The 22307-nt window shown below is 38.5% G+C and overlaps 1 protein-coding gene across 4 annotated transcripts in view; it reads right to left on the reverse strand.

The window, feature by feature from the left end:
- Window positions 1-22307, reverse strand: part of dlgap4b (discs, large (Drosophila) homolog-associated protein 4b) — a 100447-nt gene that overhangs the window by 58089 nt on the left and 20051 nt on the right. For 3 of the 4 annotated variants that reach the window (XM_034869198.1, XM_034869202.1, XM_034869201.1), the window contains exon 2: window positions 12760-12826. The gene's annotated coding sequence lies outside the window, so the exon portion shown is untranslated. Of the gene's footprint in view, window positions 1-9072; window positions 9124-12759; window positions 12827-22307 lie in introns of all 4 variants that reach the window. The other variant, XM_034869199.1, reaches the window with a different exon arrangement.

The following is a 22307-nucleotide window of genomic DNA, read 5'->3' on the forward strand; positions in this document are numbered from 1 at the left end:
ACAACCCCCTCCAACTGCACGCTCCCGGCTCCAGTCCTGTTTTGTTTTTTGCCTGGCCAGATGCTCAACTCACACACACACACACACACACACACACAAACACACACAAACACACACAAACACACACACACACACACACACACACACACACACACACACACACACACACACACACACACACATCAAAACACCAGATGTGCTCCTCCACTCCCTTGCTACAAACTGGAGGTCATGGTCAACTGTGGCTCCGAGAAAAAAAAAGACAAACAAAAAAGAACCACACACATTAACATAACCACTACCACTACCCCATCATTCATCACGTCATTATAATATTTTCATCCATCCAACCATCTATCCCAGATTTGGAGCAGACAGCAGGTGGTTTAAAGTCCTAAGCCAGACACAGTCACACGTCACAGTTCCGGCTCTAGCCTGCCATGGTAATGATTCCACAATGACAACTGTATCTTACTGACAGGGTGGGACATGATCCTACAACTTAGATTAATCACAAACAGAGGAAAGAGTTACAGAGGATAGGACAACAGAAGAAGAAAGACAGAGAGACTGGGGGATGATGAGGTGCAGTGTAAGTAGGCTCATAAGAGAAACAGGTGTGTGATTGAGACTGTAAAAGAGAAAAGTGGAAACTGACCAAATTACCTTACTTTGGTACTGCTGTCAACATGATTAGATATGTGTGTCCATGTGACAGAGCCAGAGAGGAGCTCTTTTTAGGATGTTCTGGACATGTTTAAATAAAGCTTTGCACGTGGCTTGACCTGTATAGTGACGTGTGGATGATACCAAAGTAGATTGTGGGAAGTTAACATGGCCTTAATCTAATCTTCTGCAGACCCCCCCACCCCACCCAAGGGTCTATTTACCATTTCAGCGCAATAGCCTTATTGCAAACCACAGCCTCAGAGAACACACAGAAATACACTATCAACCTCTTGGCAAAATGCGCTTGATGGTCATATTTGCCAAAGAATTCTACCTCTGTGTATACAATGTTAGTGTAGTTCAATCTGGTGCAAATTAATCCATTAGCACATCCATTAGTTTGATAATTTATTGTAAAAATCAGTCCTCCTCCATTTAAAAAGGACCACAGTGGTTGATAATGCTAAAGTTAGCATTTCAAGGCAGCTGCAGGGGCTTAATCCAAATCCTTTACTCCTTCTGGAGTATTAATTGCGCATGGCGTCTTAAAAAGATTGCTTTGTGCAGTTAGTGATATTCTCAAACCAGAATCTTCTTCATCCTCAGAGAAAGAATGAGTGGAGCATTTTGTCATAGACATGCATTGTCTGACACAGGCGGGATTGCAAAATGCATGGGGAGAATATTATCATGCTGTTAAAGACACATATTTCAAACCCTCCGAAATAATCTCTGAGCTTTGGCTTTAATGAGTTTCACAGGCAAGTTCCAGTTCCTGAAGTTAAGGTACAATTTTAGCGTACTTACTGCAACTTAGTTGCTGTGAGAATTTAGAGCATCAACCAAGCATTGGCGTTATATTTGGGAGCAGCCTTCTACAAAGGCATCTGCCAGTTATTTGGTTATTCATTTTGAGAAGCACCTCACAGCAAAATGTTTCTGGGATCAAGTTTTTTATTCTGTGAGTAGAAACTACATCAGTTGTAAGACAAAAAATGGATGAAGGGACAATGATTGACACATAATAAAAATCCTATGAATATTATATAACACTAAATAATGCCGGGAGCTGCCCAGTGTGCCCACTTCTGCTCCACTTTGGCATCTTGTAGTTAAGTTGTCTGTCCATTTAAACTACATTCGTTTAGGGAGAGTGTGTCTGTGAATACAAATAGAATACCAGTCGATTTACAGTAAAAACCTACCCTCTCTAACCTTCAGGCTACTGCTTCTCCGTCGGACTTTTAACTACCATAGCTCAATCTCACTTTCTCCTGGGAGTGCTAATAAGCATTCCACCTGCTAACATCTGGAGCCAGCCACTTTACTGTGCTAATCACTGCTAAGTCACTATATTCTATTCTTCAAGACCAGAGCATATAGCGTACTATATTCTCAACCTCTCAGTTACTGACACAGAACAAAGCTCATTATGTGTGCAGTCCCTGTCACCTCGTTAAAAAGAAGAAAAGTCTGTAAAAACCTGCATCCCCAGGGACTGAGATGAGCCGACTGTTGTTACAGTTTTTCAGAGAACATTTCTAGAGCAGAGCTGTTAAGACATTGCTGAGGTTTCAGTAATACAGTACCACAGCACAATTATTGATATTCATAGATCCATATTGGTTTTCGAATGTCATAGTGATCCATTTTCTTTCTTGTCAACCTTGTGTACAGTAATTTCGCAGTTTTTAGGGAAGGGCATCACTAGATGTCATGCATGGTAAGCAACTGGAACTCCAGGACATTAACATATTAACTAACTGGAAATATCAAGGAAAAAGCCTCCGCGGCCCTCAGGCCGCAGTCATTTTCATTTTGCTTGTTTTATACCAGCTTAACAATAATTGTGTTTATGGACTTACATGCTTACAGAGAAAAAATATTACACTTGCATTTATTTATGGGATATTGCACATTTATCATTATTGCAAGCTTCTTTGCCAGAGTCCTTTTGCTTCTCGCCTCACAGATTTCCGTGGCACCTGGATCATGGTTGCAGCTGCTGCTTGGTCCTGCATGACACCCTGCTATGCCATGCACTGTTACTATTACTACTAGTCATAGTTCTATTATTTTCACCTACTATAAATACCACTGTTCATCATGTCAGTCCATTTTACCAACTGCTATAATTATTGTAAGTCAAATATCCGTATAACTGTTATAACTGTATAACTGAAGGCCGCCCATAAAGAGCCAGGGTCTGTTTTTCCTTGACAGCATTGCACCAGATTCTTGCTGTTGGGGGAAATTGTTTGGTCTCTGTAAATAATAGAGTTAAGTAGACACATATTATGGAGCTTGCTCAAAATAATGGGCGGTATGTCTATTAGGGCCACTTTTCTCTATCATACTCTAATGTGTATTTTATAATAAAGTGTTCCTTTGTATAAGCAAGGATACCTTTTTATTCACCAAACAAATATTACAACAATAAATAAAAGTAATAGTAATAGTGATAGGTCGTCACAGGAGGATAATAACAAAAAAACTGTGTCTATGATGTATCTCAATTTGGGTTTTCCATATGGTCCAATTACTGCTTTAATTGAGGCCAGCCTTGTTAATTAGCGCGCAAGTTAAATTGGTTTGTTGAAAAAAAGAAAATGCAAGTGGAGGACGAGGAGAGGTTAAGAGATGTGTGGGAGAAAATTAAAGAACAGGATGTGTCTGGAGGGGTAGAAACTATAATTGGACAAGTAAACACACAGACACACACACAGACACACACACACACACACACACACACACACACACACACACACACACACACACACACACACAAGATTGTTAAATGTTACCATCATGTGTAGCTTACCTGGGTGCTGGGCTTGGCCAAAGGGTGTGTGTTATTTCATTAATGAGAAGTCCTGGTTTGAATTGATGTTCTTAAAAGAAAGAATGTGTGTGATGTAATACAACTTTGGGTGATTTTGTCATGGTTTATCACAGAAAATAGATGGGAAGAGAGAGAATGATGTGCAACATAGGCTCACAACTACAGTAGAGCAATTGTACCACAACTTGGCCCGGACCTCCAGCATGTAGGCCTAAACTGATATACATACGGAGCACATTACATTACATTACATTACGTTAGAAGATAGTTTAAATCAATCATCAATCAATCAATCAATCAATCAATCAATCAACTTGTGAAATTGTAGACTATGAATCAATACCCAGTCACTGCAAGACATGTTTGCAGCAGTATATTCAAACTGAGAAGTAGTTTATTTGCTTAAACAAGAACAATTTAAAAGGTAAAATGATGCAGATGCAGGTCTTTATCACAACTCTCAGTGGCCCATTCAGTATGTCTAATGCATATTTCTAGCAACAAAAAAAAGAAAAGACTAAAAAATAGGTATGCCAGGCCATGCTTACTCAATATCGTGTTACATAAAGCTTTGTAAATTGCAGTGCATGATAAGACATGTTTCTTTCAAATATTCAGTTAAAGCTAAATTGAACCATCACAGTTTTGGATTGATTTGTTCTACCAACTCAGTGCTCCCTAATGTATTTAGGAATGCTTGTTCCATTCATTTCCAAACAAATCTCAATACTTTTGATGGAGTTTTAATCAATATATGACAGCCAAGAGAGAGAGAGAGAGAGAGAGAGAGAGAGAGAGAGAGAGAGAGAGAGAGCGAGAGAGAGTTTGGCCAACGCAAATCATGGGCACCATATTGGATACTATGTAATTTCTTATCATAAGTTGAAAAGTGAAATTGACATTTACCTTACACAATAATGAGAAGTCACTTTCTTTCCAGTTTGCTCTTTTCATCTTCAGCGCCCATACTTTTCGCCTTTTTGGTTCATGAGGGAAATTATAAAATCTTTTAGCTTTCTGTTGCTTTTCATTGCGGCCAAACGCGCAAATGTAGGGCATTTTTTCAGTGATTTATAATATTTTTTAAATAATGTATTACATTTTTCCACTACTCCTTGCACTATGTCAATGAGAATCAGATTAATGTTGATATCCACCATGGAGTCCACAAAACACTTGACCAGCTTGGATCCAATCCCAACAGGATAGCTCAGAACATTTTATTCCCTAGTTAGCCAAACTCTTTCCAATATATGGCTCTGACTGTGACTAATATAACATTTAATTAGCTACTGTTAGATTTGCATTATAGGGTTAATTTAAATACTGTTTGCAAATATTAATATATATATATATTACTGTCACCCTCACTGTAGGAAAATATTTCATGATACAGAGATCTAGGATGTTGTAGATATAAATTATATTAGTTCAAACTAAAAATGAGCTGTAACTGTCCACATGTTCTACACTGTATGTGCCACAAACCACAGCTGATCTAAAACCAATCATCTTTTTCAGCAGGATTTCACCTGGCAGCACATTAATCTGACTACAGTTCAGGGCAGGGACGTTTATGCTGCCAGCTGGGTGATTTTAGAGTGTCTGTGGGCGTGTCTGACACTGAAAGATGAAAGAGGGTCACATTTTTGCATAATATCGACCTGAGAACCTAACGTCACATCAGAGTGATTAGACCTTTATCTCTCAGAATAATCTTTTACATGTTGTTTTTGTTTTACCCTGAACCTTTCAATTGGCCGTGCAGGTGAGCTTTCATTGTTGAAGGAAAAAAGCCTGCTCATCTGCTTATAAACTTATCTCCTCCCAACAATCCCTATCAAATGAGCAGCTTATATCTGTCTGAGGTTCACTCTATTAATCTTGTCAAATGGATACACAGAGCAAAAGATACTGCGGACAGACACGAGACTGAGGACAGAGGACCAGATGGCCTCGCAGATTGGAGGGAAAATACAGAGCAGTCAGTAGATATTGAAGAGAAAATAGAAAGGGGCAAGAATTTATCCCACTGAGTAAATGGGGGGGCGGGGGGGGGGGGGGGGGGGGGGGGGGGGGGGGGGGGGGGGGGGGGGGGAATAGTATTTGCAGGAGGGAGAGGTCATGAAGAGAAATTCACAGAGGGGAGGCAGTCAGTGAAATTGACAGGATGTGACTTCTGCTGTCACTGGCTCTCAGATGTTAAGTTGTAGTGCTTTCCTCTATAACTTGCTGTCATTATGTGCAGCAAAAACTCAGCTCCCTGTTGAATTATGCATGTGGGTTAGGTAAGTCAGGTACCAACGGCAGCAGTATGTGCAAAAAACACAGAAAGGACTGTGGTTATCCAAAACCTTCATTCATCTTTCAGCTAAATGCATGCAGAATGAGAACGTAGTATACTGGATGGTGTGACATGCCATGAGATGTCGTACACGTAACGCTCCAAGCTTCAATTTCAATGTGAAATATAACTTCTGTCTTCCTTCACTGCACTGCTCAATTGTGCTAAAAATAACAGGTAGAAGAGCCATATAGTGGGAATATCCATAAAAGTCACTGACTGTGGCAGATATGGCAGAACTTATAAATAAATAACTTGAGTAAAATAAATGACCTTCACATAGGAACTTCATTAGGGCCATTGAAATTATTTCCACATAAAAGTAGGTGGTAACAATACCAGTGTGTTAGGAAATTTGCAGGATTTGATGATTCACTGGAATTGCACACAGGCCTGAAAACAATAATATACCTGACAAGATTCTCTGGAAGATTACATTTTTTTTTACATTAATAAAGTCTGGTTATAAACAATACAGTTGCCATATACAGTAATAGGTCTCTGCCTTTTCTCACTTACCTTTTTTACTATATTAAATGTTAAAATATACTTTCTCTAGTCAAATATCTTCTGAAATTAGATCACATGAGAGAAATTAAACCTCTGTCTCCGTCACATATATTAGGTTACATCATGTGCTACTGGATATTGAAGACCAGCTACTTGACGTGAGGTTATTAAAATAGAAACCCACATGTTAATAATAGGCACATTAACCCTGATATTCATTTTGTCTGAGAAACACTTTCAACCATGTCAGACATTTCTAATAATGAGAAAGAGAGAGGAACAAAAGAGAATCTAATTTCGGCCAACATACTGTAGATGAGTAGAAAAAAAGTCTATTTTGTTCCAATCCCTTCATAGACAAAGCCATGGATACGTGTGTGTGTGTGAGATGTAGGATGATTTATGGTTAAACACTTCCTTATACAGATATACTGTGTCTGGTGAAAGATGAAGTAACACGGGACCGTCTCCAAACATTCATTTCTGCGGCTGTCCTCAATCAAGTTAGATAGCGAGATGCTTTTAAATGTTGGAGTTTTTTAGTTTTTTTTAGCATAGGGCTGTTCTTGTTTGTTAACACTCCATTGAATGGGCTTTATCAGTGGATATCAGCCTCATATATATTCACATGGTAACGGTCATTGTTCACGTCTAGACCCCTTGGCGCGCTGCTTTAAAAGCTCTGGGAGTCCCTTTGTGAATTCAAACAAAGATAATGTTACTTGGTTAGGTTTAGGCAAAGATAAATAAAGGTAGCGCAATACAAGCTGCACCAACGGTATGAAATATTATAGCCTACACTGTAAGTGTGCATGGCTTCATTTCTGAGCATAGTAAATGTTGTGGAAATGGAGGAAGAGTTATATTTGCATAATTTATTTATATTTTCTTTTGCTACATTAGATATTTACACAGCTAAAAGCCATCTTTAGCATTGTGAAAACGAGTTATCTGTGGTGTTAGTTCACATTAGCTTGGCTGTGTTCCCAAGCATAAGCACCGTTCTCCGGTGAAGGTCTTCCGTCACTCCACTTTGTCGCGGCGGGTTCAATCAGTTGTTTTGAGCGTCCAACATTGACGTGGACGGGGGATCGAGCTTACCATTAGAAGATAACAGCCTACTGAGCCAAATAGGAGGTAGTGTAGGGCCCTACCGCCTCATAACTTTGGAATTGTTAACGTTCATCCAATGGGAAAAGGATATCAGCTACTGTATAGAATAGAATGCCTTTATTGTCATTATACACATGTGCAATACCTGCACAATGAGATTGAAGCAATCCCTTTAGAGTGTCAATGAGAAATTTTAAATTACAAATATAAGTAGTGCAGAAGAAAAAAAGGGGGGGCGAGGTGCACAGTCCCTGAGATATATACCATAATATATTCATATATTAAAATTGTAAGAAAGACAAATATGGTTTGTATACATGTTATTATAATAATATTACACTGTTATAAAATTGCACAGAGCCATTGGTGTATCAAAAGTGTTAAATATTGCACAGTTATGAATTTGCAGGATTTTCGGTGTTGTCAAAGGGATTAAAAATATTTTTTTAAATACTTTGTTTTTTTATATATCATGATAGTGTATGTTTGATCACATGGCATGCAGGAAATGAGGAGCGAGACAGAGAGGAGGGATGACATGCCCTGGATGGACTCTAACTGGGGATGTTAAGATTACAGGGTCAGAACACCAGGACACACCACTTCATTTTTGTCATTGACCCGTCCAGCTAGAAATCTGTAAAAACTATTCTGCTATTAATCAACAGATTTTACAACAGTGGCTTTAGTTTAGTGTATAAACCATTCATGAATGTTTTGTGAAGTGGAGGGTGTGCATATAAAACATGTGCAGCAAATTGATATTCCTAACTAAAAAATACATGAACATGTTTGAAATATAAGCTACACTATCATCTTCAAATTGATTACACATACTACGTATAATTCTATGGGAGTTGTCTTCAAATAGAAAACAAATGTCACTCTGGAACTGAAATGAAAGCTTGATGTCTCTCTATATATGCCGGGATCATTCCAACTCAAATGCCAGAAAAGGTACAAAACACTGTTTTGAGACAGTCTAGTTTTCACCGTTAGTACAGACTTTGATCAAATTGATCAAAAATGACCACTGACTTTGAAGATGTAAATACTAGTCAAACCGAACTTAAATCGAATGCTGAATAAAGAGGAGTTAATGGTGCTTTTTATTTTATGTTTTATTTCATTTTGTTGCTCATGTTTTACTTGTTGAATCATGTTTACTTGTGTTTAGCTGGGGGGAACAATTGTCATTTCTGCTAGTGAGAAAAGTTCGTAGTTATAATATGTTGTGTATATTTTAACCCTAGGTCTTAACTTGCACTATTTTCTTTGTCTTAGGTCCAGATTTTGTATTTACTTGCAACTTTTTAGTTATTTAATGAGCAGGGTTGAAGGGGCCTGAGGTCTAAGATGTTCATTACCAAAGACTACTTGTTTTTGTTAAATAAAGAACCTTGAACCTGGAAGTCAAGCAAGCCATTGTTACTTGAGGTAACTGTAGTTGAAATGACTCTTTGGCAATGCACCTTAAATCAATATGTATCGCATGTTGTAAACTGAATACCAAAATGAAAAACATGCCATTTTGCGATTGGCATCAGTTTATGTATGAAGGGTGAAAACGTTTTTACAAATGGAAAATACATACAGTTGAAGGTAGAACTACAGGTTCCTTCAGTGTCAGATGGAACGATAGGTACTGTAGACAGAAAGAGACACAGAAATAAAAAGGCAGGAGCTTTAAAAGCTTTGGGAGGGATTTGGATCAAATAAGCCATGCAGAGGATTTAACCATGTTAATGCAATGCCTACAAAAACTGGACACACACACACAGATTGTGGAATGTGAGTGGGAATAAGCTTATATATTGTAATATTTTAATGTGGCAACACAACACTGCACATGCAGCATGTAGGCTTCACAATATCCTAACTCTTACATAGGTTTAAAATTGAGCCCGATCACTCAAAGCAAAAATGATCAGTCCTTCAGAGCTGAACGTTGGCAATCACCAACACTACAATAAAATTGATCAATTATTTATTATATGTCTACTTTCCCCAGTGGAGGTCCAACAAATGAAGCAAGAGAAGGAGCCATACAATTACCTTTCTCAATAATCTTTAGAACAAACAAAGCAATATCTAATATACATTTCTTGCAGTAGTGTCAACGCTTTTGTTCTTTTGACCACAGTAGAGTTAGCATTCTAGAAACCAGTTTTATAAAAGCTCCTTGCATAAGGAGTTAGGCCGCAACTTCATTAAAGTCAATCCAATGCACGTATCCAAATTAATTGGAGAAAGTGTTCTCATCAGAGAAAGGAATCTCCTGTAAAATTCGGTCCTGGCCTGCGGTACACAGCTGTGAGCCACGGGATTTCTCAGTCACAAACTATAGTGTAATCAACTGGGGTTTAGAACAAGAAGAGAAATCCTTGGCCATACAGCAGAGGGTACAGAACATTTAGTAAGGGGCCCTGTACAGTATGGTCAGGCAATCAATGTTACCATATATGCACAATTTCTTTCAACAGGTCAGTGTACAAAATGCTACACAATACTATTTGTCCTTGGACTGTACTATAAGCCGTTTATGTAAATCATGTGTATAGTGCTGGAATGTTAGAAGGTTTATCACTTCTTAACAATAATTTGAATAATCAATTAATCTTACAATCGTTATTTGTCCAGCAAAACTGTTATTGCATTTTTATATCTTTCAATATCTTTAGTATTCTGGACTTGGGCGAGACAAAACAATGAATTTGAAGACACTATCTTGAGAGAATATTGAATATCACGATACTTTGTTCCTCATTTATTATTTTCCTGCCAGTGCTGCTTATCCTAATCACAGCGATGGCCTTACTTTATCAGTAAAGTAGCACAACAATTCACTGGAATGTTCAACAATCTAAATTCATTGTTTTTGTGTGCTGAAGATGAAATTGGACACACTCCCTTGATAATATGAAAGCAAAAATTTGCATCATCAACAATTCATCATGAATAAAAAGCAACACTGTGGTTCTCAGAAAAGGAAATAAGAACAAGTTGATTGTGGGATAAACAAAGACAATGGGATCAGAGCTTTGGGGACAGCATGTCTCTCTAACAGTTTGTACTGAATACTTTTCAAGCTGTGAAGAAGTCATCCAAACGTGTTATAATGCCGTATTGTCAGAAACATGATGCTCCATGCTACGTGAAGGTATAGTATATCTATGAAGAAACGAAAAAAAGGCTAATTAAGCACGCGGACTGTGTACTCATCTTGGTTTAAAAGCACAAATATTTGATATGCTAATGTATAGAAGCTTTTGCTGCATAACTGCAAACACTCTGGCTCACACTTTGGCTCTGCCCTTTCATACATAATGAAATGCTTTACATTAATGACGCAAGATAAGTAAATACACTTCACCTAAGCGGACAAAAGCTGCATAATTAGTGTACATGTATTCATCCCAATAATCTATTGAATTTCAAATGATATATTTTATGCATATACACTGCTTCACTTCACATTAAACACTGAATTCCAATGTTGTCACTCCAACTCAAGCCCATTGTTCACTACCGCCATCTAAACTTAAAATATACATGGTTTTCAATCACTATTTCAAACTAAATGGAATATGATGTATGAGGGTGCTTGTTATGGCAATTTGTTTAAATTAAAAATGCATTTACATACAAGCAATGATAACAACAGTTAATAGTACTGTCTGGAACATCTGGATGATCAACAATGTGAAATGCTGGCTAAAATCCTATGAGAGTACTACAGGGTGTGCTGGGGGGCACTTTAAGTTTCCTAATTTGTAAATGAAAGAAGGTTGTTTTATGTAAATTACTGTGACAAAATGCATTTGTAAACTAAGTAGAAGCAGATTTCACTGAGGTCAAATATAACACATTTCTTGGTTTTTACTTCAATAATGCATGTTGTTATGTGTTTTTTCCATTATGAAGAGGCAACTGCTTTTCATCAATTTTAAAATGTGTGAAGGGATCATTTAAAAGTTATTGCAAACAATCTGCAATGGTTTTATTGGTTGAAATTTGATAACCATCACTACTAAGGAAATAAATAGTTTTAGGCTCTCAGATGCTTGTCCATGTGGTGATTCCTCCCCACAATGTAGTTTTATTTGAGGTAATATTTATCTAATCAATTATTTGCAGAGGTCTGCATTTGTTACATAAATTATTTAAAGGTGTTTTTTTGTATCCCAGACTGTAAAAACTTAAGCATTTAACTTTTCACCCTTTGAAGATTCCAGTATGTCCTGATGAATGAGTCACAGTTTTTTACTAACATCATTCAGCTCAGTGGAGCAATACATCACTAGTGCAACAGCTGCAGAGAGGCTACTGATAAATACAAAAGTACAAAAATCAAGGAGGTACTATCAATGTCACTTGACATTTAATAACAATGTACACAAAGCTCCTCCCAGGACTCTCTTATTCTCTTAATAAACTTTCCAAAAAAAACTTATATTTAATATAACTGTTGCCTCATTCAACTTATGTTTCCTGTAAAGTGCCTGCAACCCTTATAGTCTCTGTAAAAACAAAGACGAGAGAGCATTCTGTGACTGTACTGTATGTAAAGATGCTACAGTTCCTTTGCAATACCCTTCTGCGCCACAACATGAGCTGTGGCTACTATGGATAACATCAGAAGATATTTGTGCTCAGAATGAAATTAATCCAGTGTGAAATCAAGAGTCCAGAGTTGTACTGTACCTCAGGGGGGCCCACAGAGGACACTCATGATGCTGAGCATCGCGGCTAAGTTCCATCAGTGCTCATTGCTTTGCAGGCAACGTTGTGCATGCGTCTGCATGACAAAACATGCCCTTTCATCCATGCAACAAAACAACACTGGTACACTTACTGTACTCATGTTACATTCAAACTATTTAACATCAGATGCACTGACATTTCTATTTGTATCAGATTTTGTCCCGAGCAAACAAAAGCCCTCAGAGTTGTATTTGTCTGCACAAAAGGACAAGGTCTGCCTCCTACAACTTCGTCTTTTTTTCTCTTTGACAGTCATAATGCCTTGAGGATCCGTTGTAGTTTAATCCAGACAAGGTCAAGGCATGCTGTTTTTCTGTAGCCTATTAGCTAATTCTCCTGGCGGTTCAGCTGTTTTAATATATCCAGCAACAACATCAAGCAGGTTACTGTCTCATTAGCACTGGCTCTCAGTCCCAGTCACAACCGGGTGGAAGATGCAAACAAAGGCATTGAATAAAGACAGTGTATATATTACAGTCCGGAGGGTTGGAGAAGAAGAGGTTCAAATGCAGTGTACCTTGTAGGACAGGGTGAAGAGTCTCTTGTTAAGGTCAGAAAAAAGCAGGCTCAGAGAAGAAGAAATCCTGTAACACAAAGACGGTTCATCAGCTTTAATAGTCCTAAAAAACATGCAAATTCAATGTATCTTACCAACACAGGAAATGCAATCATACTAAACTGCTTGAAAGGTTAATGCCTGCAAAAGATGTGTTGGTGGATTTTTACTGGCCAGCAAAGTTTGGATTTTAGAATAGGAACATGTGTTTCATTGTCTTCAAAACTGCTTTTTGAATTATTTGGAAAATCAATTGCCTTTTGGAGATAGGCAAATTGGCACATCTTAAGAGATAAAAGATTTTAATTAAAAACCACAGATTAGATTAGCGAAATGCTTCCTAAAGCAGTAACACTCCAGGAACCCATTTCATGAATCAGATCTAACATAATCTTTCTACTCACATAATATGCTTTTTGGATATTGTTCACTAACAGTACAAAGGCAAAGCTTTACAATGTACAGTAAAAGCAGATAGCCCTCTAAGCTGTTGTTTTATCTTTTTTAATGTTTCATACCCAGAGGCAATACTCAGAGAGTGCAGCAAAAACAGACCTTCGCTGAGAGAAGCTAATGCCTCAGACAAAAAATGCTTCAAAAAGTTCGATGTGCAAGGGTTTTCTTCTGAGACAACCGTATTACGATGATTTATAGGAACATTTTAGGGGCAAACATACCACAGACATCACATATCAGACCCTAATTATAGGACGCTGTTGCAGTCTGTCATTAAATATTATATGCTACATCCATTGCAGCCTGGTGTGACGTAAAAGTAGACTATTTCTAGCGACATGTCTGTGCGCCATGAGCAGAAATATCAAACTGATTATTTCCGGAGGAAGACTGCTGTGGTTCAGTTGTAAAGCACATCCTCTGTTAAGTATAAAGTATTCCTAGTCTATTCTGTAGTCTCTTTTCTGATCTGATCACATCCGGATGCATTTGGTCAATGCAGTGGGATTCGGAGTTGCTGAAAACTGCTAGATATTAAAGTTGACTGGCTGTGCAATCACAACGCAGTGTTAAATGCAGCAACGAAAAACAAAATACTGATGCTTGATTAGTATTTCAGAACTATAGGTAAAGATGTAAGGGGACTAATCCAGATGTTCAGATGTAAGAATTTGCATAAAAAGATTATCAATATAATTAGGTTTGACCAAATTTAAATTCTGAAGCATACAGTAGCTGTATACAACTTATTGGATCAGGTTAAACAAAAAACAATATCCCTTCTTTTATGATGTGTTTCTTACAACATGTAACATTGTAGTTATGATGAACTAACAAGGTTAGAGTACTGCCAAAAAAAACAGGTACTCTTTGTACCAATGCCGGCTAAATGTCTCACCTCGTCTGTGTGGTTAATGCGTATCTGCTGCCAGTGTTGGGGAGGAACAGATTACATGTTCATACCTGCGTTACGTATTTCGAATACAATTTATGAGCAACTGTATTCCATTACAGTTACAATTTAAATAGTTGGCATTTCGAATACAGTTACATTGTTAAAAACCAATGGATTACATGACGATACTTCACTTGTTTCTTCACTATCTAAATAAATGAAGGCAACTCCATGCATTTCTCAGAAGCCTCAATATGAAAACAAAAAAAATTAGTTTTCTGCGTGATCACTGATCGAGGTAGAGATGGTACAATGGCAATGTTGCAATGGTACAAATAAAAGTGAAGAACAGGACAGCATGGTTTTTTAAACAGTGCAGGATTGGGTTGCTCCTTACTATTCATACATCCATTAATGACCTTGTGTACAAAGTCCTACCAAAGTAGTTTGCAACTACAACACTAGCTGGTTTAAGACAAGTAATTTAGTCAATTAGACTGCACCCTGGAGAAACATATTACCTAGTAAAGACTTTAATGATGTGTAAATCAGTTACCAGGAAACATCTGGAACAGAGCCCAAACAAAAGTGATTAACTATGTTAACAGGAAGTCACTGTAGGAGGCCAAATGATCCACTCAACTTAATTGAATCCTTTGTAAATTTCTAGCAGTTAGTAGTAGGAGTTAGTAGTAAGTTGATTTAAACAGGGAGGGATATAATTGATTATGCTATATTATTGTAATTTGAGGTATATTATGTTGTCTTGATAAAGTGTAATTTCAAAACTGACTTTTATCATAACAGCATGTTTTGCCAGTGTCGTGCCAAATGTGTCAAGCTTAAGCTTAGGTAAGATTGGTCAGTTAGTTCAGTAAGCTACATTACTATATGTCATAACTAAGTTTGAACTTAATAACATTTGAGATAAATGGAAAACTGAATTCAAACAAAACTGTGCACCTGTAACTCTAAAGCAATATGTTGCAATATGATAATTTGTACCACTGCATACACTGTGGTCAATATCTCTGAAAATACTGTATCGATCCTTAAGAGTGTACAAAGCTTTGGTTTTGGTTTTCTGAATTTTGGTTCCTTGCCAAACGCTGGTGCTTTAAGAGTCATCTGAAGAGAAAAACATATATTTGTTTGACTCTGGGTCTGTTTTTCCCATGTACGAGCTAAATCTTACATTGTGGCTCATGCTGTTAGGGCGTGACTTTTGCAAATAGTAACAGTAAGTGCTAACTGGGAGGCCTGAATGTAGCAAGGGCTTTCTGAGGCAACATTAGCCTGGTGCATTAACTTAGCTCTCCTGTGACACACTTTGTGCTGTGTGAGGCAGCCACTCTGAGCCAGATCTAACCGTTTCACTACAGGCCCCACAGCCTCACTCCTGCTCATCAGCCGCTCGTCTCTGTCATCTCCCATTCATCTCTCCTTTCTCTTACTGTTAACCTGACGATGTCCAAGTTTTGCCACTTTGTCTAATTGTTTTCTCATAAACCCTGTGCACCATCTCTTTTTTTTCTATATCTGTATTTCTCTCTTCTTCTATATTTTTACTAACACTCACAAGTGATGATTTCCAAGGTAGCTTTAATATGACTGACCAAGCCGCTTTCATCAACAAAAACACAGTTATCTGCTAGCTGCAGTCAATGATGTTCAGCCAGGCTTCTGTGAAAATCATCACACAGCAGTTCTGTGTGTATTTGTAGCTCATCCATTTTTTGTGTGATCGATCTGGTGTTGGTGAGCAGGAGGCTTGTTGATTTGTGTGGTAGTTCCCTTCGCCGCGCTAGCAGCATTCTTGCTTCTCGGAGCAATCTGCACACTGTTCAACTTTTCCTGCTGCACCGGGACTTCAGCACGAGACTACAGCTAGCCTTCTCTAATGCCATCACTGTGCAAGCCAAGGAAATCATTTGGCTGGTTTCCATGTATAATCAGTGATAGGGTTGCACCCACTACAGTGCTCAATTACCTGGTTTTGAGGGGAATAACGTTTTCGTCGCAAAGGGATGGGCTTTCCTCTCGAGAACATAGCTAGTGCCCGGGCGCTCACTGGATTGTTTTTGGGAGTGGGAGACAACAAGGCGGGGAGAAATCAGATGCAAGGATGCCAGTAGGTCCTGCTAGTTCGGCTAAGGGAACTATCACATAAATCGACACTGCCAAGCCTTTTATTCACCAACACCAGATCGATCACACACAAACTGGAAATACAATACACATTGAACTGCACGGCAGCTAGCAGTTAAAAGCTATTATCTTACAAGGCGAGCTAGCTACCGGCAGGATAGAGACAGGGTAGGTGAATTTAAACAATGGCTGAGTTGAAAACGTACACTACCGGTCAAAAGTTTGGGGTCACTCACAAATTTCCATTAAACTCCATTATAGACAGAATCCCAGCTGAGATCAGTTGCCTTGTTTTTTTTAACCAGAGCAGCAAGTTTCCAGATTACATTATGTGCTTACATAATTGCAAAAGGGTTGTTTATTGTTTTCTCAGTTAGTTTTTTTAAAAATAATATCAGATTAGTAAACAAAATGTGCCTTTGGAACATTGGATGAATGGTTGCTGATAATGGGAAATGTAGATATTGCATTAAAGATCAGCCACCCACCCAGATCAGCTGGTATCCTGTCTATAATGGAGTGAAATGGAAGTGACCCCAAACTTTTGACCGGTAGTGTATATTGTTGTCGAGTTAAGAGTCTGTTAAGACAAAGGCACTCTAAAACTTGCCCCAAAAACTGCTGTTTTAGCTCAGTGGAAGATCGAACGCGTATTGCCTGCACCAATTTGGGTCTGGATTTTTTTCAATTAAAAGTATACGCATGTTTATAGCAATCAAGATTAACATAAAAGTTGGCCGGAATTCTCCTAAAAGTTTTACCTTTGAGGTGACTTTTTTTGTTGTCACAATTAGGGATTTTTGTTTGATACATGAGAAGTTTTGCTTGTAATTAAAGACACAAAAATCCCATACCATACACAAATGTGCACACATTTCATATCAAATATCTGTTCAGAGTTATCCTTTTCTATTTCCCAGAAGGGTGCTTCATAAACGTAGTCAGACTTAGGCAGTGCCACTTTGGATTTGGCAGATTTACCCACTGTCCCTCTCCTCTTCTGTCAGTACCAAGAATATAACCTCAGCAAGGGTGCTCAAAAGTAACAAATCACCAAGAGCCAAGATGGTGGTCATGGCTAGGTGAACCCTCTGATAAAACCGCGCAGGCATCAGATTTGATACATGAATACAGTCACCTTCCAACGTGGTTTGTTAAGCACTGTGGGAGATGCTTGAGGATGAACTCTTTGTGTGTCAGATTTGTGTGTAATTAAATTAGAGGATGGTTGAGAGGGCAATTCCAAGGACTTGGGTCAATATTTTATATTGCTTCATGGATATTTTAACAGCTTCTTTATTTACAGAAGTAGTGACAGCTACTCCACAACTTTAAATAATGTTCACACACACACGCACACACACACACACACACACACACACACACACACACACACACACACACACACACACACACACACACACACACACACACACACACAGAAAAAATCCTTGGGATGCAGTGATGCAGAGATCTTCTACATTCTCACTGGATGACTAATTTATTATTTCACATCAGTTAAATATATTTCCTCGTAAACATGAACTACAGGTCAGAGGTCACTCAGTGGTTCCTCTGTTTTGTTGTAAGAGCCGTTAGTCATCCCTATTGTAGTCAGATCTCACTACTCATTGTTACAGTGAAACTGAAGCTGACTCCAGGGGGAGACTCACTTAGTTTAGCTTTGCACTGTGAGTGCTACTTTCTTGCTCTACTTCATGCTCCACTTCTTGTCCCCTATAAGTTATCTCTGGCATACATAACTTCTTTAACTAATCCATCATTGCTAAGAAATGTTCATGCTGTAAAGAGAGTAATGTTCAAAAGGTTATATTGAGTCATCTTCATAAAAACTGGCCCTAAACCCGATTTCAAATGGCACAAGGAGAGGATTCAAGTCCTTGAATATATAATGTGTTGAGGATGAGGATACAGCATCATACTTTGGATTTGTATTTTCAGCCACGCTAGGAGTGTGGCTCTAGGGATAGCAAAGTCAGTGGGTCGGTCCACCACTTTGGTTTAAATTAAAATATTTCACTATTTGATGCATTTCAAGAATTTAATGGCAAGCATACTGTAGGCTGGTTTTAAAATGTATTGCCATGGCATCATATATTTTCATATATACATATGTACCAGTGCAGTTCAACAATGGTTAATTATGTATAGATAAAACTAAATTTTAAATTGCAAAGTATTCTATTCACTGTTGTATAGTTTAGAAATTAAAATGTATTATTTCAACAATTTAAGAATTTCCAGCTGCAGTTTAGCTAAGGGTCAACCACCTCTTTCATTATAGACACTTTTATGGGCTCATTGGCCAGTAGAAGATGTCATTTATAATCAATATAAATACCTCATTAGCTTGTGAACTATTATCCACTACAATAATTTCTTTGACATTACGCCCATAAACAACCTCAATATATTGACATCGATGTGGGTGCAGTGTCTCTCCTCTGATTGCCCCCGGGAACCTCCTTGCTACGATGACAAACCCTAATAACCACCATTGTGACAACAGCTGCAGTCATAGCAACAGTTGGCTAGTGCATCTCTTTCACACTGAGACAAAAGGACAAAAGCATAAGGAGAAAGAGATGGCAGAAGGCTCTCTCACCAGCAGTCACACAGGATCTGCGTGTCTGCTGAACCTTCTCTCAATTCATCCGCCCGTCCATCCGTCCATCAATCCTTTTTTGCCCATCGGTGGGTCAATCTCTTGCCCACTTTCCCTTCTGGATTCTCATCTGTCCCTGCATGTTATTGCCTCGTTTTCAATAGATACATAACTGCTTCATGTTCTCCTTGAAGCAAATGATTTTGAGAATCATAAATGCACAGATCGTTACCATAATGACAATTACTTCTCTGTTTCTCTTACTGTGTCTCTTCCAAGATTTACTTTCCATTTATAATGCAACACTGATATGGATACATTAACAACCCTGACAAATCTAACAACCATCCATCCAAAAACAAAGCAGAAAAATTATGTTTTCACCATATTTGCCTTCAAACAAGCCATTTTTCCATCACACATGCTGGTGATTCTTTCATTTTCCCTTTTCCCCCTCTATTCATTTTTTTTTATAATGCACACAGTAATCTTCTCCTCATATCAATTCACACCACTCAATGTACCTCTCCATGCCTCACACTATCATTTAAACTCCAATATCATATCCACTCTATCTCACCTATCAGTTTCCATCTTTTAACCTTGTCCCTCCTTCTTGTCTCTCCATTAGCACCTTACCCTGGGCTCTGAACGCCAATGTACCCCCATGAGCGAGAGCGCTGAGAGAACCTAAAATATTGATGGCCCCAGGTGAAGGCCACCTCCAGCACACTCTGCAGGGGGTAAGGGCCAGAAAAACCGTTGGGTAGAGTCATATTGGGTGAACTTTAGCGAGGATAAAGCTATGCTTTGGCAGACAGAGGCGAGGTGGATGAGGGAAAATGAGGAGAAATTATGTATTTACGTATGTGTGTGTTTGTATGTTTGTGGGTGTGTGTGTGTGTGTAAAAATCATGTTATCCCTGCTACCAGCTGGCTTCTTCACATGCATCTGCTGATTTACAGGTGCTCTGGACCTTTATTCAAAAGAAGTGTGTTTGTGGATGAAGTGAGTGGACTCCTGAGCTGTACCTTTTCCCACACAGCGATCACCAAATGTGTTTCTTCAAGATTAACCCTGACACAAGCATGAGGTTGGCTGTGAGCATCTTGTTTATGCACCCTTCCCCCCCCCCTTCTCTGCTCTTTTTTCTGTTGTTTTCACAGTCTTTTTCCACCTCTCTTGACATCTCTCTCCCCCACAACCAAACCCTTCATTTACTTCCCTTCTCATTTTCTGCTTGTTAGTCACACTCCTTATCTTTGTCTTATGATGTTACATTCTTCTCCATTTCCTATCTCATTCCTCGGGTGACTTTCTCTATCTGGTGAAGGTGACCTTGCCAAAGGACCCAAGAGAGGTGATGCTTATGTGGAGAGAGCGCAAAGGGGGGAGGGGGTAGAGAAAAAGAGAAAGCAATGGTGTGAAGGCAGCTTCCCCACAGAGCTTATTTTCTGCGACTCTGATTCATGGTCCCATCAATCTGGTTTAGATTACTATAATATTGCCTCCCTCCATATTTCACTCTCCCTCTCTTTGTCTGTTTCGTCTTTGAACTGAGGGCATCCTGAAATATGAACATGAAATACTGCCCTGTTAATATAAAAAGAATAAAATCAGACGTGAATCAATGTGTCATGTCTTTATTTTTCTAAACCCTTCTAGGGAGCTGTTAGGGTTAGGGATAGCTGTGAGTCTAATTTGCATGGTGAAATAAGCCTCCTCTTAATCTATGGAAAGTGCTGACTTGGTCAAAGTAGAAATCTGTTCAGCCTACAATGTAAAATTAAGCTTTCTTGAACACTGGCAGCAAATAAATAATGTCTAAACAATTCAGTAGTGTTGTAAAGTGCATCCAGCAGCAGTCAAGCAATCAGCTGAATGTGCTAAAAACATAATCACAGGGTAAAATATGTCAATTGCACATGTCTATTGTAATCAAGATACAACTGGCAACAACCTAATACATTCTCTTTCATCTGTATGTTATTCACGAAGTCACACATTCCTTTTAATCTTTGGAAGAAAAAGTGTATTTCAACGTCCTTAATTACAGTGAGACGCCGTTGCAGGCTTCTATATCCAAATAATAAATGGTAAATACACCTGGTTAAAGCATTGTTCTATTTAAGAAGCCACAAACTGTGGTTCAAGAAAGAGCTTCACCATTGTCATACTTTCAGAAAAGGCCCATGCTAACCGCTGAAATGATGCAGAACGCTTAAGCTGTCCTTCAGGGTCAAGGGGAAAACCTTAAATGTCCACTTATTGGGCACTGGATATTATGAGCTCATAATTTCACTGTGTTAAGAGACACAGGAGAACCTTAAGACAAAGGGACAGAGGTAATATTCATGGCTGTCCTCGTGTTGAATCAGAATCAATTTCAGAATCAGAAGTGCTTTATTGATCCCCGAATGGAAACTCTGTGTTGCAGTTGCACAACTAGTAGAAATATCAGAGTAGAAATATAAATAAAGAAATATAAGGAGTGTGTATGTACGGCATTTACATAGTTAAAGGAATGTTACAATACATTCTTTAAATAATTGACATAACTAATTCCCAATGTGACAATATTGTTCTGTGCTTCCATGAAATAGGAAGTCGAACAAGAGATAAACAGAAAAGATAGACGGATACACACAGAAACGTGAAGCAGGAGAATTAGCAGAAGAAAAAAACATGGTTTTCTTCACTAACAAATTCTCTGGCCCTCAGACGCTGTCAAGGAGATGCAATCAAGCCTGCAATGCGTCACTCACACAGCCGTAGGCAGAGACATTTACAGCTGCCTGTCAAAATTAGGGCACTGACTCTAAATGTAAATGTGTAACATTTCATCTTAAAAACTTCAGTTGTTATTTGTAACATTTTTATACAAAATTCAAGACTAAAGGCTAGTTTTGATCTGCGTCGAGGCTCTCAGTGCAGTGAGCTGACACACAGTGAGTTTGTGTTGGCCTTATCACACACTAAAGTCCATGCATCTGGATATTGTGCAAACCCCCTAGAGTTTCACAGCCAGATCGGATGTGAATGTTTACCAACTTGTCCCTAACTTTGCCTGTAAGTCAGTGCTGGTAAGGTAAATTACAGTGGGTTTCAGGCCGTACACCCAAAATACATGAAGCTGAAAATGCTAAAACATTCCAATTAAGCTGGGTGGAACTGTACAGCTAAGTGATGAATCACTGTGGGCATGTCTCTACAAGTGACCCCTTACAAATTACACGGTAATCTAATCCAAAATCAATATACAGATTAGTGCAGCTTTAAATTAAAGAATGTATAGTCGAGTATATCAATATCTGCAAAGTTGATTACTGGGTTTATGTTTTCATCTTATCTTAGGCAGATTGGCAGACAGTGGGAGGCTTTTT

The sequence above is a fragment of the Etheostoma cragini genome, chromosome 4 (genome assembly GCF_013103735.1).
Source record: "Etheostoma cragini isolate CJK2018 chromosome 4, CSU_Ecrag_1.0, whole genome shotgun sequence".
NCBI lineage: Eukaryota > Metazoa > Chordata > Actinopteri > Perciformes > Percidae > Etheostoma > Etheostoma cragini.